Source organism: Brachycentrus maculatus, unplaced genomic scaffold (genome assembly GCF_059751285.1).
Source record: "Brachycentrus maculatus isolate JH-2025_06_01 unplaced genomic scaffold, ASM5975128v1 h1tg000024l, whole genome shotgun sequence".
NCBI lineage: Eukaryota > Metazoa > Arthropoda > Insecta > Trichoptera > Brachycentridae > Brachycentrus > Brachycentrus maculatus.
This window is the reverse complement of record NW_028280778.1, coordinates 938788-955049: the sequence shown is the minus strand read 5'-3', so window position 1 is coordinate 955049 and position 16262 is coordinate 938788. Positions and strand designations below refer to the sequence as shown.

Here is a 16262-nt window from a genome sequence, read left to right as displayed (position 1 = left end):
CTTACAACCTGGCATTTGGGTGTCTTTTTCGAATTAAACATTGGTAAGATTTGACACGAGATTTTATTTATTCAATATTACCCTGGACTGGTACCTGAAGCGGAGGGCTGATCACCTTTCCTTCATACGTTAACGATTAAGATAACACTGCGTTTATTTGACGCAGTGCCCTATGCACCAATGAGGTGCGGATAAGGGTTTGAATTGATTGAATTGAAGATTTGTCACTAGGTGATGTGAACGTTACACAAGTTTATAAAGTGATCACTTAAGTCAGCCAAATGCTAGGTTGTAAACCCTGGAGTGTTCAGCCATCCATCTTTTTTCGTATTTAAAAAAAAACGAAAGATGCTTTCTCTAGAGTTGTGACACCTATTATATGTTTTTTTATTTCGTTTAATTTCCAGCACTGACTCGAGAAAAAGGAAAATTGATTGGGAACGAACAAACCAACCTTGGAAAGTTTTAACGGGTGTTATTTATATTACAGAAAAATAATAAAGAGGACTTTAATGATATAAATATAAAGGATCTATACAAATAAAACAATGAGCAATATTATTAAAGGTTATATTATAACCTTTTTGGAACAAGTCATAACTCACACAGCGGCCCATATAACGTTTCAAAATTATATTAATAATAAAAACCGAACTTCTTCTAAAATAATTGAATTAACATTATTTATTAGTCAGGTAGTCTCGCGAGGGGAGTGTACGTCGTTAAAAAACGATATATTTAATTTTTTCATAACGTACTTTCGAAAAAGCGACTTATTAATGGTGCATTCAATGTGTCGGATAATTACAGGTTACTAACGCATATTACTACATATAAACGGAGATTGTTAATCGCGCACCGATAATTTATGACCCCGCAGGTGGTTGGGCGATTTCAACACCGGGCTGAAAGATGAAGATGTCAAAATACGATCGTTTAAAAAACGACAGTCGTACGTCACGACAAACGAAATTATGACTCTAGTCGCGTGATGATAGGCATTGTTTCACGCGAATGTTTTCCTAGCTGTGATCTGGTTGTGCGAAAAAATCGGGCGAATTATCGAATAGACACGGCCGACCGGTGTTTGGTGTCGATCCTTGGCACACATTTGCGCGGACTGGTACATTCATCACCGGTACAGCATACGTGCAACATGGCGAGCTCTGTGAATGGCCGCCGGCCAACCTGGGCCCAAGGAATACGAACGAGACTGAATTCATTAATAAGTGCTTGCATACTGTTTTAAATGTACAATGATCGAGGATATCCGACACTGTATTAAATATCATGTATTACATTTAAATGTTTAAAAATATATATATAAAATAAAGGAAAATACTATTATACCATTAATCTAATAAAACAATAAACCTTGAGTGTATGTCCCTCTCCAAGCACAAGAGCTCAGTGTCTTTTTTGGAGAGGCACAGCACAACTAAAATTATTAGTCTGCCATATGTGTAAATGTATAGAAATTGTATTTAAAAAATGTAACTATATTAAATAAATAATTAAAAATATCGGAGAACTTAATGACATTTAGTTGAGGTACAGAATTGAGGATATGAGGAATTGAGGATATGTCTAAGTAAACGTAGACGATCAAATCATAAAACTGAATTATAATAAATAACAGGTTCTTTTAAGTGAGTCGTTACTTAATTCAGTTTTTTTGATGCGATAATTTAAAGCTAATCATTCCAATTAGTTTGCGAATATTGCTGCGTTTTACATATTATACTTATATTATATATTTGACATCAAAAACTTAAACTGGAAGGAAATAAAAACCGAGAAAAAGTAACGAATACAATCGCAATCCGGTAATAGACGATCACATCTCTAAATGAGACAAAAGGAAATTCAGAAGAAGGAAGATTTAAAAATATGAATTTATAGAATATAGGCAATTTCGTTTAAAGATTTTTCTACTAAAATAAGATTTTTGACAAGGAACCAATTAGTTATTAAAAATATATTCGTCCCAACATGTTTATCAAAAGTTTTGGGAAAAAATATTTTCATCTCACCTCTACACTAAATATAATAATAATAATTAATAGGAATAACCAAAAAATAGTGCAAAGGCAAAATAAAGGAACGGGTTAGCGATCAAGAGTTCATATATTAACAATGGCAAAAAATAATTTTGAGTATGTCCAAATACTTTTCATCTCACTAAAATATGTCTCTAGTGAAGTTCTAGTGATTTAAGAACAATATTTCAAATTTGGTTCATATATATAGAACTTCCAAGAATTTGAGTAGTGTGGTTTTCAATAATGCTTAAAATTGGTGAATGTCACACGTGTGTAAAGTGATCACTTAAACCAGCCTATGACGGTCGTCAGCTCCGTAAATGCCCAGACTTCCATATTCTTCTTCATTTTTGATGAGATGTCAAAAAATAATAAGTTTTTTTTTCTTTGTTTTAGTCTTAAGTAATTATTTTAAATAAATTAGATGAAAATAATAATAATAATAATAAAATGACCAAAATGTGACTTTTTGGGTCTTTGAACATTACATTACTTAAATGCATAAATCAAAACTAAAAAATTAAACGAAATATCAAAATGAGAACGTAAAAAATAACGCTTTCATTGATTTTCTAATAAGAAAATTAGTTAAATTGTAACTTGCGTTATTTTTACTCAATATCTTAATATATTGCGTGTTATTCAAAACATCATTATACTAGATTACTCTTAATTCACCGTTTATTCGTTTTTTGCATGTAATGTTAATTTTTGCTGTTGCCAAAACTGCGCACTCGAGTTTTTTGTGTGTTTCTACATAGGTTTTTAAGAAAAATCAGAAGACTCTTTGCCCACGGGCAATTATACAAGCTTCAATGCTAAAATGAGTGCGTAATTGTAGAGGGGTCATTCACATTTCACAACATCCCATTTGAAACGGGGGACTTACAATGGGATTTAGTAATCTTGTGAAACGGGGTCCAAGACTATGTGTATAATTTGGTCATCAAAAGTGGTCTCCAAATTGACAAGTGATTGATTGTGTCAATATTGCAATAATTGTTTTTCTCTTTTTTAGTGCCTCAAACAAACGTTTTCTTAAGCTTTGATATTCATCGATTACTTGGTGTTTTTTTTAACTTAATATATAAACACATTGCATAAAATGTTTATGACACAGATTCCTTAAATTTTTTATTACTATACCTTTTTACAGAAAAATGTTAATAAGTATGTGATTTTTTTATTTTATTAATTATTTTCGTTTTTAAACAAAACGGTTTTTGTCATCGAATCTCTCGTTAAGGCCTAGTATTCGACAAATCGAAACACAATTTTCTTTTCACCCGGGTAACATTTGACGTAATTGAATATTTTGTTTAAAATACCGTTTTTGTATTGAAAAATCAAGTTTTTCTTCGAAATAAGTGTATGATTTTGAAAAAAAAAAGTTATTGAAAGGTAAGGAGTTAAATAAATATATTTATATTTTTTTCAATATTTATACAAAAAACAACAAACAAAAATACATATTCTAAAAAAATATATTTCACGTGAAGTCACGTCTGACCCTCAGCGCAGCTGGACGCTTACTGAATTATATTATTGCGAGTAAGCCCTTAAAATAAACTAATTTTTGAGTCCTGAATATCGTTTAATTAAACATCTATCTGTGATAGTCGCACTGTATATTTATTTGCCACACACGTGTGTGTCAATCGCGGTCAAGGGATTAGATGAAGAAAGTAAACGAAAAAAAACATTCTAGGAAATAAAAATTATCTTAATGATTCTGATATTAATTATCGAAATGTTTATTATGCTTCCGGTATTTTTGATCAGTCAAGCAATGTTTTGCTTTAAAGATATGAATAACATGCAACATCTATAAGAAGAAAATTTCAAATAAACTGAAATATTCGTGTTTATAGTGAGTGTATGATACGAGAGCCAGACTTCTCATACCATTAAAATAATAAATACAAATCGAGCACAATCTTCAAAGAAGTTCTTTTTATGACTCGCGTTGATCTGTAACTCGGCAATACAAGTACATGCTACGCAAAGGAGTACTTTAATAGGTAATATCCATTACATATATTGAACTACTACATACTGTTTGCAATTGAATACAATTGAGTAAATATGTACTCCAAATCTAGTGCCAAATAGGAATTAGTGGGAAATTTTGTATCCAAAAAATAAGTACCTCCTAAGTACGACAAAATACGAAAAGTACCTACCTAGTCAAGTACGACATTTTTTTAAATATTATATTATTTTAGTAAATTACAAAAAATATGTTTCTTGTAGGTACATATCAATGATATAACTTTTTTCAACATTATGTAAAAATAGTTTAATATTATAGTGCGTAAAAGTTGGAAGCAAGAATACTCACATTAACGATGAAAAGCTTAAAAAACTAAACTTCTGATTTGAGCGATTTTAATATTTTTTTTTAAAAAATTCATACAAATAAACCCATATATCTTCGGCGACTTGGCAGATTTAAAAATAAGTCGTTTAAAAAAAACTTCTTTGCTTAGGAGATAATTGAAAACACAAAAAAAACGTTAATGTTTTTAAATAGCTGTGTTTTTTTACAATACTTCCAAATAAGTTATCGGAGTCACACAAAACCAAGAGTATTAAACACATAAAAATGTAATTTAAATTGTAAATGATTCCGTTGCCCAAAACCTTGTATCTATAATATTCTAAAATACCTATTTAAGTATGTTATTCCTTGTCGATTTTTAAGCAATTGTTGAAGATATTTCACACTGGATTGCAGTGCTTATTATTCGTATAATTGTATGACACTGGACGCTGGCGTCACTCTGTATGGCCCTTCTAACATAAGTGAACTATTTGAAAAAAATTATGAAAATTGAATAATTTTAAAATATTTATTTTCTAAAGAAAGTATTTTTTTGCATATTCACAGTTAGATAAAATTATTAAACTTCCACGGTTAAAAAAGTCGAAGAAGATAATTAATAGAGACTAAACCACTTATTTTTTTTGGAATTAAATATTAAGATTGAACTTATTTCGGACTAGACAAATTCATATTTGTTTAACAGTTTTGAACTCAAAGCCATCGATGTACTCGATGTTAAACTGGAAGCTTACAGAAATAATTAAAATTTTGGATTGTTAACAAAACGCCATTTATAAAAAAAATATGTTTTTTTCTAATTTAATACTCTAATATGCGTTGTGTATATATTAAATGCACATTATTGTTCTGATTATTAAATAATTTAAATAAATTAGGATCCTATTTCATTTTTTATTCACATAATTAATGTTTAATATCAAGAACTTTCCAAGCTAGAAAACGTTTTTTAGGACAACCCGTAAAAATCAATTATCTCGGTCCAAAAATACATTATTATTTTCGTTCGCCTTGTCATGCTTAAACGCCAGTTTGAAAGACGCTACAATAATTAAAAAATCATTTTGACGAAGTACAAAGAATGAAATATACGAAAAATTATCAATTTTTTTAAACTAATTTTACAAGAAGGAATTTAAAACCTGACATTTATACTATATTTTTATAAAGAATATTGTGTTTATACAGTGCATTATTCCAAGCAAAGAGAAAAAATAAAAAATAACGTTCCCATAATTTAATTATTTTAAAATTAAAGTGAACGAAATGAAAAATTATGTTTCAAAAAAACTTTAAACGTTGACCAGTCAGTTAATGAAAAGTTAGACTGGTCAATCATCCGCTTTATCCTATCGTCATTCATTCAAGATCATAATTTTCCCTAAAAAAATTTTCGATCAAGAACTATCTACTAAAAAAAATAGAAACCAACGTATCTTTTCAATACAGCGACTTAAAATTGTTCTTTGTGTAAATTGCTATTTTCAAAATACATTTTATTTTGTCACAACCATCAAGTAAAATTTGTATTTTTTGTCATGTTATCCACATTTTTTAATTTGTCTAAATGATACGTTAAGATGAACTTAAATCGTGTGCAAATATTTTATTTAATTATTTAAATACTGTTTCGATAGTATGACAATTCGTTTATTACTATGTATATATTTTTTCGATTCCTGACTAATTTTAAATGAAGAAAATCGATATAATCGTATCAATACAAAAAATGACAAATTACAGAACAACGTTTGATAAGTATTTCAGTATTTGAATGTGTCAAAATTAACCGTAAATTATGTTTTCAGAATTCGCCCATTTAAAATAAAACGTAAAAGCGAGGTTTTTTCCCAACCAAAGATGAGAAAGTGAATTAGGAGCTTTATAATAGGTTTTACTCAGAATACGCTTTTCTTATTAGATACATACTCAGGCATTTGTATTATCTTTTCTTTTTTAAATGCAGATTTGCTTGTTGTAGACGCCATGAAATAAAATTTCGGGTATATTACCAACATGAGCACGGATCTTTATACATATATTATACAACTTAAATACTATAAAAACGAAATTATTCTTAGACACGAGTTCACGCATTTTAAAAATACATATGTCATTTAGAGTCAGATCAAACACAGAGTTCAGTGACACAATGTTTCGTTATTTGTGTATCAAAAGACAGGTATTTCCGGTTTTTTAATTAGAGACTTTTAATGTTCTTTAAATTGGGTGATGTTTTGACATTTATATCGCGATTTCCACCAGTTTATTTTAAATAAAAAATCTAAGTAATTAAAATAACGCAAGATACATTTCAAATACCTTGAAAATGCTTAATTGATTAAGTAAGTAAGTACCTTGATTATCATATTTTAACCTTCTATTTTTTGTTTAAATTGAATAATCCCTAAACCGGCAAATATGCGAGCAGCAAAGTGTGGATAGAAAAAATGCTGCGACTCCATTTGCTAGAACCGGATAAATTATTTTCTCTGTGTTATTATTTTGGAAAAATAACAAACGAGTTATATTAGTTTAACTGTTTATCATATATTTCAAAACATTTGATATCATAAATTTTAATAAATAAAAATAAATTTTAAAAATAATAAAAAAGAGGCATTAATGGTATATAAATTGTCATATCTAAATACGTTTTTGAATATGATACAAGTCTTTTGAAATCGTTAATTTAAAATTGTGATCCGCTATAGATAATTCACTATTAAAAATAGTGAATTATCTATAGCGGATTACCGATTTAAAGAGATAGACAGGAAGAAATATTGGTTCCACATGTTTTTTTTTATAGTATGTTTTTAAACACAATATTTTAGTTTACAACATTGAGGGGAGTACACACAAACACACGATTCAGTAAGCGATCGGCTGCTCGAGAAGGCAGACGTGCTCCACACACATTTTTTTCTTAGAATATGTATTGAAAAAATATTTTTATAACTTCACCTTTCAATAACTCGTTTCTTTTCAAAACTATATATTAATTTCGAACAAAAACTTCTTTTTTCCATTCACAACAATGTTTCAAGATATCAAAAAATCAATTACGCAAATGTTACCTGGGTTTAAAGATAATTAAGTTGCGGGCTATCGAATATCCCGCCTTAAAGAAATTGCTCGTTGCCGTTTTAAATACTTAATTTTTATGCCGTGTATAATAGCCCTAAATTGATTAATTGCCTTAATTCACCGGATAAAAAGTCACGGTTAAAACACTTTCTAGTAAAGGATCAGTTAAATCGGGAGTCCGTTACACTCTATACCTGTTTTTAATTAATGTTTTTGGTATATTTATTAATTACTCTCCAACGCTTGCAATTGATTTTTTTCACATCCCATGGCGTGGTTGGCGTTAGAATCAGCTGCTTTGATTTATATTTATTATTAGATATTTCTTTAATCATTCACGTTTATTGATCAAACAAAATGATAACGTGAAGTGCTTCGGGCACTTGGTAATAAATTGCCCTATCTGTGAAACTACATCTGCATAGTATGGAATAATAACTATTGAATGCGTACGTTTGCGCTTCAAAGGGCAAGCAGTTTGTGAATTAGAACTTGAATCAATCCACGGTCTAGTTTAGAAATCAGAATTAAAATTATAGAATATGGATATCCTTTAATATATAAAACTTCTGCCGGAATTATGCATATATCGTATGCATATTTCACTGTTTAAATATTTAAAAATATATACATAAACAGTGAAACCCAAATTCAACATTTTACTGCCAATTCCATGTAATTATTTCAGTTCTGATATATTTAAGTCCATTTATTACCCGCATTTAGCTTTTTTCCCCCTGTTAACGTTAAAAATATCCTGTCATTCGATTTTTGACCCGATCTGTAACTTTTCTTTTTTTGACATTATTCGCGATCATAGATCATCGTTTACGTGCAGTTTTTACGTTTATGGTCTGTTTTAATCATAGCAATTAAAAAAAAAGTTAAAAAGTTTTTTCGATACTCCCAATATATACATTCCCTCCATTTACGCATACGTAAAAATTTAATTTACATGATTTTCAAAATTTATTTTTTCAATACACCCCATTTATATTTTCCCTCTATTTACGTCTTTGTACGCAAAAAAAATCATCTTCACGATTGTCACGAAAAATAAATAAGGTAAAGTATTTTTTTTCAATATCCTCATAAACATTTTCCCTCCATTTAGGTTTGTTTCTTTATGCAAAAAAATAATCATTTTCACAAAAAAATAATTGAAATTAATATGTTATTTTTTCGCCCCGCCTTTACATTTTCCCTCCGTTTAAGTTTTTTTTCTTTAGTCCCTTGAAAAACGTAAAATAGGGGTTTCACTGTACATTGGGTGATTGATGACACTCTAGTACTCTCACTTAACATGATCCAACATTACATATCATAACTCGATAACTCGAATCATCAATGACAAATAATCAATAATAAAACTATCTAATATCAATTAAATCATACGGTTTTTAAATACGACTAAATGACGAGACTTCAGTGGTCTAATGAAGCTTAAAATACACAGAGGAAATGGTTGACAGTTCTCACAATAACCTTTTACTACGAGTCGGTTTCCCGCGCGTTTTCCAACTGACTTTCAGATGTTTTTTTTTGTTTTTGCAAATGGCGCGCAGAACCGACGCACTCGCCCGCCAAAGACTAACTGCGGCCGCCGGTAGACGGCGTGACTTTTTTGAACACCGAATGACGCGATCAGGCTGAACTTGCTACGGGCACATAATAAAAAAGTAACCGTATTCATGGTGCTCTTATTATATTCGAATAATTGCTGTACACGCCGCACGATTTATAGGAAATCAGAAGGCAAATTATAGAATATTGCGATTACTAGGTTATTATTCGGTTAAAGTTGCGAAGATACTTTTATGTAATTTTATAAGTACATATTTTCGAAGTATATACGAAGAAAAATTCTACTGGAAATATGTAATGTTATTTTAATAATTTAATACTTGTATAATATTACTTACTCAGAATTATTTCAATAAACACTAGATTCGAAAACTACAGTTGTTTTCATCAACAGGTGATTACAAAAACTAAGGGGCAAACAAATCGTTAGATTTTTTTATCACCTGTTTATGAAAACAACTGTAGTTGACGAAACTAATCGTGTGTAATGAAATAAAACTCAATAAGTGGTATTATACATTTATTTTTCAAAGCAGCAAAGTGTCAACATGTCATTCCACAAAGCTAATGCCGAATCAATAAAAAATATGAAATAAATAAACATAGCAATATTAACTAACCTAACTCATTGCTCATGGCAGACAGCGTGCTACTTGACAAATACTGACTTGAAATTTCAATATTATCGATTGCATTATTGTTTCACAGATTTTTTTTTTCAATGCTTCACAAGCGTTTCGAGTTTCTTTATTTTCAAATAAGTATATACATTTTGTATACGCACACACAGGCCATCCCTTTGTAAGATCTGTTAGTATGAATGTATTATATTAGAATATTTTAGTATGTACTTGTAATTATATTAAATTGTGAAATGTAAATAAATATTTTAAAACAAGTATTGAAAAAAAAAGATAATCAAACCAGATTTAGCCACAGCAACACGTGGCCTAGTAAAATTATTATTCATTTTTTTTTAAATAAAAATAAATAAACAAATTACTTTCTTGTAACAGAAATGATATTTCTAATATATAACTTGATATAAGTGATTTTATCACTGTAATATTTATTCAATACTACCCTGGACCGGTACCTGAAGCGGAGGGCTGATCACCTTTCCTTCATAAGTAAACGATCAAGATAACACTGCGTTTATATGACGCAGTGCCCTATGCACCATTGGGGTGCGGATAAGGGTTTTATTATTATTAATATATAACTTGATCACAATATGAACTAAGTGCAAATAAATATTTTTCTAAATTAAAAAAAAAGATAATTAAACCAGATTTAGCCACAGCAACACGTGGCCAAATAAAGCTATTTTTTTAAATAATAAAAATAAATAAACAAATTTCTTTCTTGTAACAGAAATGATATTTCTATCAGATTACTAGATCACAATATGAACTAAGAGTTTCTTTTCTTGCCCAACAGTGCGCGGGGGTGTGAACTAAATAGTGTCCAATATAATTTTAATGCGTCTCGAGTGAAGCAAAGATTGTAAAATTAATTGCATAAGCAAAAATAATTTGTCATCAAGAAAATTAGTTTTATGTTGTAGGCGAAAAATCAAATATACCGCAAACTTCACATGCGCGGACGATGTATACATATATTAATTACATATAATTACTACTGCCTTCATCGTAATTAAAGACCATTTGAATAAAATTAAACTGCACGTATAACTTAAGATATTTGTATCTGTTAGCAATTAATTTATTTTATACATCTGATATCCCGGATGCAATTCTAAGTGGGTCTGAAATGTTCGTCATTATAATATATTATATTCATTTAAATATTTTTATTTCATCATTTATATTACAAATTTTAAATTACAATAATGTGATTTTATTAATTGATATTGCAGTCACTTTTGGTAATTTCTACCTATTTTTTTATTTAAGTTTTACATGGTTAAAACCACTGTGTCTTAAAATCTATTATGAAACGTGTTTCGATCCATTTTCAAACACCGTGCGGTGTTTTTAAAATTAAAAATACAATTATGTGCCTGACTGAGTTTTTCCGGGCCGAGGACACATTTTACAATATTTATTTATAAAACTACATATATAAAAGAAAATTGTTTAAGATATCGCTCACTCCTTTCAAGGACGTCATAAATCAAAAATCGTCAATTTTCAGTTCTGCATGTTTTCGGAATGCCCAGAAAATGTACTATATCCCAGCAAAAGAGGCATATTTTAAACATAATATTTACCCGCTACAGGGCACAAAATGTTGTTTTTGCATTTTGAAGAAAATGTATTGTTTAATTATTTTTATAAATAAATTAAATATTTTTCAAATGTAGAAAAAACCTTCAGGTTTTACCTAAAAAGATCTGTTGCACGGTAAAAAGTTCAATAAGTGGCTTGATATTTATTTTTAATACATTGCGTTTTATTTTTAAACTTTAAAATCGTTCTCCTGAAAAATCAAGTATTTATTTATGACGTTCTTGAAAGGAGTGAGCGATATGTAATCAAATACGGTGTGGCCGAATGATGCGATCTATTTCAGATGTACCCACATCCAGTATCCATTTATTAAAGCTCTTTTTATTTATTGTAGTTTCTCATTTTAATGACTTTATTGCATAATAAACAAAATTCCTATGACCAAAAGAGGTATTACATTTTTTTTTATTTAATACCACTTCCATTTATGTATTTGATAATCCAAAAAAAATTGCTTCATTTTTTTTAAATATCGCATAGGTATAATTTCGATAGACTTTGAGGCCATCTATCACCCTTCTTACGTTGATCGTCTACCTATGGAACATCCTGTATATAATAGGTGTTATTTGATAAGTAGGAACCTATATTTTCAAATATAAATTGAGGGCACCATTTTTCACGCAAATAACTAAACACGCAACTTAGAGCCGAAGGCTCATCGATGTGTGCTTAATAAAAGTAATAAAACAAACGTATTAAAGATATGAGCATTGCAAGAACTGGAGCAAAGAGCTTTACATATAGATAGTTAAGTAAAAACCCATTAAATTACATTATTTTATGACTAAAAGCCCGACAAACGCTTAAAAGAAATTGAGTGTGAGGTGAATAAAATTTGTAGTGCTCGAAGGAAAAATACATTCGTAAACTTCAATAACAACCAAAAAATAGGTTTCGCTAATTAATTAAGCAGTCACATTGTGGTAAAATCTATAATTTTTAATTTAAGTTTTACTTAGTAAATACCAATTTTTCCTAAAATCTATTGTGGCATTTTATGATTTGGTATTTGAAAATGATGCGCAATGTATCGAAACACGTCTCACAATAGATTTTAAGAAAAAGTGGCATTAACTAAGTAAAAATTATTTTTTTTTAAAATAGGTTGGTGGTCGCCAGTATTTTTTATCGTCTTTAGAACTATTCTAGATAATAATATTTATAAAATTCCCCTTATCATTTTGAACTCTTATTCGATTTAAGATTATTTGTAAAAAAAATCAAAATCCCCATTTAAAAAAAATTTACTGAATTTGTGAAAGAAAACAATGATAATAAAGGTCATACTTTCATGAGATTTTCAGATCGATTTTTAATATAATTTAAATGTTTTCTCCTGTTTAAACATTCATTGATTTTTTTTAAACACAATAATACTGCAAAAATACAGAGCAGCAAAGAGTTTTATAATATTATTATGAAAATAAGATACCGAAGAGTAAATCACACGATTTCGTTGATTATATTTTGTGATATTTAACGCAAATCATACGGTAATAAGAGCCACACGTTTGTGGGCGGATACATGGAAGGCTTTCTATATTTTGTTCATTTGTTGTTAAAGGATTAGCACTTTGCTACGAATGAATAATTCACTTATAAATTTGATAGCTCGTTCTACTAATTAACCAAATTACCAACTTCCGGTAGGTAAGCGCGAAATAGGCCACAGTACCGGAAATACGAGATAACATTAGTTCATTCCTACAAAATAAAATACCGAATGATAAGAACACATTATGCTACATAAATTAATTTAAATTTGCAAGTATCCAAATTTTTGTTTACGTATGCTGGATTTCAATCGATAGCTTTGTACAATAAATACCCAGACATCTATATTCCTATCTTAACAAATTCTTCATCTATGTTGAGAAATCCATATCAAATCAAATTACTTAATGCCTAATTCAAATAAAAGTACATATCGCTCACTCCTTTCAGGAACGTCATAAATCAAAAAACTGGATTTTTCAGGAGAACGTTTTTAAAGTTTAAAAATAGAATACAATGTATTAAAAATAAATATCAAGCCACTTATTATACCTTTTACTGTGCAACAGATCTTTTAAGGTAAAGCCTGAAGGTTTTTTCTCCATTTGAAAAATATTTAGTATATTTAAAAAAAATATTAAACAATACCTTTTCTTCAAAATACAAAAACAACACTTTTTGCCTTGTAGCGGGTAAATATTATGATAAAAATATGCCACTTTTGTTGGGATATAGTACATTTTCTGGGCATTCCGAAAACATGCACAACTGAAAATTGACGAATTTTGATTTATGACGTTCTTGAAAGGAGTGAGCGATATAAGGTTTAAGCCGATTTTTATTTTTAATCGCTAACGATTATAAATTTAAAATCCCCTAAAGGAATAGTTGTCTTAAATTCAGATTGTCGGTACTCCAACCTTGTTGCGTTAGTCGTCATTATTATTAAAAATATTTTTAAACGTTAGGCTTAACATAGTGACAACCAAACTTATAAGACAGGTTTTTTATTAGATTAAAACCAATATTTTTAGCTTTTCCACTTTATTTTTATTTGATCATCAGACTGGTATGATGTCGGTTACGACGAAACCCGGTCGCTGGTCAAATAAAAATAAAGTGGAAAAGCTAAAAATATTGGTTTTAATCTAATAATATATTAAAATGCAATTCCATCACGAAGTGTCAGTGGATAATATAAATCTATAATAAGACTGGGAAAATAATTCGCTGCAAATTTCTTTAGGGTCGATATTTTTCGAATTATATTTAACTATAAATGTAATTTTATGTAATTTTATTTATTTTTCTATAAAAAATTAAAAAAGGATAAAATTTTTACGTAATGATACAATATGCCTTATCCAAGATTTTAAGTTTAAAATTAGAAAATCCGTAAATTTTAACGTTAAGTACATAATATAAGTGTATGTATGCGGATAAGGGTTGTATGTATTAAAGACTAAAAATTACTGTACATACACTATAAATTTAAGTAATATATTTTCCTTTTCTATATTTTTATGGCTTATTTTTTAAATTATAGTATTAAATACGGTTTTGAATTTTAAAAAATATATTCAGTATAAAATGAATTGTATTAAAAAAGTAACCAAAACAAAAAATTCATATATTTTCACATGCGTTTGGATATTTAAACATTCATATTATCTACTGATAATTGGAAAATAATTAATTATTAGTCGTCGACCCCGACGCGACGCGAGACGTGACCCTCGAAGCCTTCGGAATGAGGGGCCTTTAAAGAGACGTAAATAAACGTGAATAGTCACGTGCGGCTTAAACGGTTCCGATCATCTCGAAGAAGGTGTGTTCTTGATTTATGTGTGCTATGAATTCTGAAATGAAATCCTGAAAACATCTGAAAAAATCATTTCAAATACTGAAGTGAGAAGGATTAGTGTTTTATTTATGCGAATTAATATAAACTCCACCGACAAGACGCATAAAATAGCTTGGTGGGTCTGTGCAAAAAAAATACAAATTATGTTTGTTAATTTATAAATATATTTTTATACGTTTACAAATAATAAAAAAAATGAATTTTAAGATTTTTTATAAAAAATATAATCTACTTATCTACAGTGACAAAGAAAAGTAAAGAAATGATGGGAGGTTGATTTTTTTCTTTATTTATTTTTAAATCGATCGACGGGAATCAAACTCACGACTTGAGATTCGCAGTTGACCGTCCATCCAATTACGCCACGGCCCTATCAAATTAGATTACTGTCAGTTACAACTAATTTTTAAAAGAAATAATTTTTTAGGCGTTGGTAACTTTTTACGTTGTTATTATTAAATGTGGGATACAAATGTTAATATTAGTTTAAATTACAAAAGTATTATCTTTTTATAACGGCTAACATTCGTACTCAATGGTGCATAGGGCATTTCATTATATCGAAGCAACGTTGCCTTGATCTTTAATTACGTGAAATCATGGTCACCATGCTGAATTAATAACACCCTGTACCTAGTCCTGACCTAATATAAACCTGTATCTAGAGCTACAGGATGATATTAACTTATTTAACCCCTATTCGTTTATTTAACCCCTATTCGTACCCAAATGGTGCACAGAGCACCGGATCAGATCGATGCGGTGTTCACTTGAACGCTAAAAATACGAAAGCAATACGATCGCTGATAAAATCAACATTAGAGTAATTTCTAAGACAAAATCCCTAATTTTTATTTTTACCAAATTAAGATCGAACCCGGGCTTCTAGCATGCTTGCCAAACGCGCTGACCAGTACACTACGAGTAAGACAGTTAATATGTTATTAAAATCAACTTATCTACTAGAAGAATACTATTTATTATTTCTACTTTCTAAATTATAGATCCAACCTACACAGATTTTGTTTTAATATTTGGCTGTCTTAATAATATAATAATATACCTACATACATTTTTACTGGCTTGATTATGTATTCATTCGTTAAAAAAAATCATAATATAGTTAGTATCCATTATCTCTAATACAATTTCGCTTGTCATTTTTAAAACGTGTGTGTATTACCGCGAATTTTTGACCCAGTTTTTTTACGGAACACGAGACTAGCGTCATCATTAGCGCAGCGCCGCGCCGAGAGCGTACAGAGACATCTAGTGGCCAGTAGCAATACTTTTGTTTGTTTGAAATTCCGACAGATGACTCACGCGACTTTTAAATAATGATAAAAATAAACAAATACATTTAATGTTAAGAGTGACTAAAAAAATTGAAAGATAACACAATGAAATATACTAAAATATGAATGATATAAAGCTTAATCCCGCCTGAAACAAACTATCATTTTGACCCATCAAGAATGTTTTTTTTTTTTACATTCCTCATGAAGGAAAGGCGATCAGCCCTTCACTTTACGTAACAGTCCAGGGTAATATTGAAAAAATATTGGAGTGAAAAATCACTTATATTTATT

General features: G+C 29.3%; 1 protein-coding gene across 3 annotated transcripts in view; it reads right to left on the bottom strand.

The window, feature by feature from the left end:
* for (cGMP-dependent protein kinase for) overlaps nucleotides 1–16262 on the bottom strand; it is a 245806-nt gene that overhangs the window by 148842 nt on the left and 80702 nt on the right. Inside the window, exon 1 of one of the 3 annotated variants that reach the window (XM_088268823.1) lies at nucleotides 8962–9059. The exons of the other annotated variants lie outside the window; for them this stretch is intronic. The gene's annotated coding sequence lies outside the window, so the exon portion shown is untranslated. Of the gene's footprint in view, nucleotides 1–8961; nucleotides 9060–16262 lie in introns of those variants that run through there. 3 annotated transcript variants of the gene reach the window in all.